The sequence below is a fragment of the Pteropus vampyrus genome, unplaced genomic scaffold, assembly GCF_000151845.1.
Source record: "Pteropus vampyrus isolate Shadow unplaced genomic scaffold, Pvam_2.0 Scaffold234, whole genome shotgun sequence".
NCBI lineage: Eukaryota > Metazoa > Chordata > Mammalia > Chiroptera > Pteropodidae > Pteropus > Pteropus vampyrus.
In genome coordinates, this window is record NW_011889015.1 from 673,312 (window position 1) to 677,931 (window position 4,620).

Here is a 4,620-nt window from a genome sequence, read left to right on the forward strand (position 1 = left end):
GGTGTGTCTGGCAGGATAGTTCCAGATGCATGGTCACTTGGCATCCATATGTCCTAGCATTCCATCATTAACAGAGACCAGTAGCATGCCAGAGGCTGTTTTTCTAATAGTGTGTAACTCTCCATAGCAGATGTTATGGCCTTGTTCCAACCCCTAGAGCTTTCTTTGTGATTCTCACTGGGGCTTGCCATTAAATCCACACTAAATTTTTTTTCCACCACCGATGCCTCTAGCACCATAGGTTCTTCTGGATATTACTGGTCCAAGTGTCAGGGCTGTTTTCAATGTAGGCTGGACTTTCTGCAGAATGCTTTTTTTCCCCCACAGACCCCACTCAAAGGTAGTAGCCTTCCATGACACCTATATATGGGCTGGAACAGTATTTCTAAGTGTTGAACTGTGTTGACTCCAGGACACAAAGAGGGCTTTCTGGTCTTGTGCTTCCTTCTTCATGATAGGGAATGGAAAATGAAGCAGTTTTGTCTTCTACTTTGGAGGAGATATCGTGGCACCCCTGAGCAATTGAACCTTCATAAAATTATTGAAATTATAGAGGTCTAAATCTCTACAGAGTCTATCCCTACTGTCTGGAATACATGTATCTTACCAAAGGTCTCCGGTGCGCTACAACCTCTTGCTTGTACTGATTGATCAGCATAATGTCATCGATGTAATAATTTAATATGATATTCTGTGGCACATCTACAGGCTCCATATCTTTTTGGATAAAAATATGACAGAGGAAATATAGGCCAAACTATAATATATATTTATAAATATATATTCTTACCTATTACCTATGTTTGCAAACTGTTTTTAATCCTCTTTTCTTATTTGGATAGAAAGAATGCAGTTATTATATTAGTGACCACATACCATGTACCTGAGGTCATATTAATATGCTCTAGCAATGATACCATGTCTGCTTGGCAGCTGTGATCAGGTTCTCCTTGGTTGAATTTGCAATGATACACAGTCATTCTCCAGGATCCATCTGGTTTCTGCAAGGTCAAGACTGGTGAATTAAATGGGAATAGTAAATGAAAATCTGACTTTTACTCTGCATTCTTTAGATCTTTAAAGGAGGCATAAATCTCCGCCATCTTCCCAGGATGTGATATTGCTTTTGATTTACTCTTGACGTTCAGTGTATACATGGGTACTTACAAAGGCTTCTACTTGTCCTTATATACAACAATGACTCTTATTCCATAAGCTAAGGACCCAATGTGTCCTTGTAGATCAATTCCAACTATATATTTGGGGATTGGAGAAATAACTCCTAGGTGGATCTGTGGACCCAATAGACCCCCTGTATGTCAGCCTTTGGCCAGGATCCCATTTATTACTTGGCTCCCTAAAGACCCCATTCAACCAGATGCACAGTAGTGACACCGAGAGTCTCCAGGTATCGGTGTCACCTTGGACTTTGTGCCAAATGTCTTCTAAATGGAAGGGTATTCCATTTTTTTCCAGCGTACAATCACACAAATAAATGGTTGCAGGTCCCTTTGAGGAAGAACTGAGAAAATCATTAGTGTTTAGTTGCCGTGATGCTACAGGCCCTTTTCCCTGGGGATCCTGGTATCATATCTTTAGTCAACACGTCTTAGCTTTGAAAACTAGCTCAGGTCCAGAAATGGGGTTACAGATTAAGACTTTTTATGGGAGCAAGTGTTCATCCTTTCTTGGTTTTTTGGACTGTACATATTTGTTTCCTTTGTTGGCAACCCGTCAAGTTTTCTCCTAGGATGATGCTGTGTTCTATTAACCATTTCTGTTAATAGAAAACAGATAAGAACCACTTGGCTGCCACTCTTATTTATTGGTCCCTACCATAATTATAACCCAATGGCATCAGATGGTTAAGGCCACCACCTGACTGCTACTGCTTTGTGGTGCTATCAGCCCCAGGGCCATCAGGAAGCCAATTTCTGTGACAGTCTTCCCTACCATTAGCCCTAGCCTGTAAAAGAAAACTATCACCGAACTTAGTGATGCTGGTGCCCCTCTGACCAGTGCTCTCTTGGTGGCTTTGGTGTGTAATGTCTTCTGAATTATGATCTCTCCTATGAAATGTAATCCTCTGGTGGGTCTTTGGCCTTAAGAGCTATGTCCACTCAAGCATGTTCACTTCTTGTATTTTTTTATATCTCTTCTATTGTCTGTCACAATAATTCTGGTATTTCAACTTCTCCTGCATGGCCATTGCTTTTATCAGACTAGGAGACACACTAGCAGAGAGTTTGCACCATTCCCTCAAGTTCTTATTAGGGTGTTAATTGAGAATCAATAAATTGTCCCTCATACAGTCTAAATTCTAGACCACTTAATAAAACATTTTCAAAATCCAGTCCTTGGAACATTCTTTCTAAGACTTGCAGCTGCTTCGAGACAGTCCTTTCCTCTCTTACTAATCCAACACTTCTCTGGTTGGGTTGTACATTCATTTAACCCTGATTATGGGCCTGGCAGTCAAGTGAGGTAGGCAGGAGACTCACTCTTTACCTGGTGAGGGAAAGTCTACTGAAATGTCTTTTCACATGGAGTAAAAGCTAGCTCTTCACGGGGGAGTGGTAGCCTTACTATGCAGTTTCTGAGGGTTTAGATAAGTCTTGGGAATCAAATCTTTCGGGTACCCACTCATGTTTTTCATTCTATGTGTCAATATCCCAGGTTTTCCCAACCTGTCTTGGTTAAGCATTCAGTCTCTTTGGAGGTCAGCCACTGTGATTCTCAAATCCTAGGCTTAATTTTTAGGTTTTTTTTCTGCTTGCCCACTGTAAGCCATCAAAAATTCTCTGACTTTCATAGTTAATTCTCAATTGTCTGTTTATTGCTCTATTTTTAAATATTAAATCTTTAATTTAGTAATAATCATCTAATCTTAATATCTTTGGATATATTATTTCTTTCATGTATTTCTAACTTTTTCATTATGGCACCTTGACACTGAATTGCATTCTACAAACAGGCCAATCCAGATCACTGTCGATGAAAATTTTAACAGTTGAGTGGCTACCTAGTGCAAGAGGTCAACTGAGAATGACTTGGAGATGGATTCCTCACTGTTCACCAGACACCGAATGATCTAGTCCACAAATTTTATTTTACCACCTGCTAGTTGGAATTACCTTTGGTGCCAAATGTTACAGTTCGAGTTAGAAATGGGCAAAAAAAATTACTATGGAGTAACATCTGTGGAAAAAAAAAGAAGAAAGTAGTATTTTTTCTTTTGCCCACAGAACTCTTTGGACAATTTCATAAAAAAGCAACTTTAAATAATATTTTAGAATCATTTTGGCAAGTTTTGGTTGTTTTACTGTGGAGAGGTTCTACAGAGCTCCTCATACAACCATTGTAGAAATGGACCTACAATTTATTTACTGTATTCCCTTTAAAAGCATAACTTATATTTTTCATCTTTCCTTGTTCATGTTATGATTTATAGTTTAAAAAATCAGAACAAAGAAAAATATTTACCCTTTAATTCAAAAGTTGACATTCTCTATTTACTGAATATTATGACTTAGTATTTTCTCTATCATACAAAAAATTCATCATTTTTAAAATGTGAAAATGTTGATGTTATTCTATCACCTGGTAAATAACTTTTATTAGTGAACATGACTTTGGTGTTGAGAGATATTAGAAAATTTTTTCTAGGTATTTGCTAAGTTGTGTAAGACTAGATTTGCCATATATTTCAAAAAAACTTTTAACTATTCTTTTGCTTTTGAGAAAATCCAAATTATTACCATCTTATTTTCTGAAGAGTTAGTACATGAATTATTAAATGTTCTTAGTAATTACTATGGTAGAGCTTTAGATGTTCAAGAAAATTTTATTTAATATTTTTCTTTCATAACTCATTTTAAGTTTTCACGAGATAGAAAGTTTTGGAAAATAGCAGTAAGAAAATGCCAGTTTTCTTGAAACCCACCCTAGCCCTAAGCATATACATACATAAAAATACCATGGTTTATGATAATAGAAAACTCAGTCAATTTGTTTCTGTTGGATCTCATCAAAACACTTTCTCCCCAATGAAGCATTTGAATATAGGAGATACTAATTTTAATTAAAATATATTTGAATGTACTTTGACTATAACTCACTGGAAAGCCAAAATTTAAACCATATGTTAATGAATAAGAATGTACATCACAGGGAGAATATTGCTCATAAACTGATATTTGGTGGCCATTTATTTTCAGGAAAATTAAAAATTTTTATTAAAGTATAGTTGATCTACAATCTTATGAGTTTCAGGTGTACAACATACTTATTCAGCATTTATATACCTTACAAAGTGATCACTGCCATAAATTTAGTAACCATCTGTCAACGTAAAAAGTTATTATTATACTATTGACTTTATTCCCTGTGCTGTATGTTACATCCCTCTGACTTATTTGTGTTGTAACTAGAAACTTGTACCTCTTATTTCTCCCATCCTCCACCCGCTTCCTCTCTGGCAACCATTTGTTTGTTCTCTATGTCTAAGAGTCTGTTTTTGCTTTGTTTTATTTTTTAAATTTCACATATAAGTGAAATCATATGGTATTTGTCCTCTGTTAGACTTATTTCACTTAGCATAATAACCTCTAGGTCCATTTG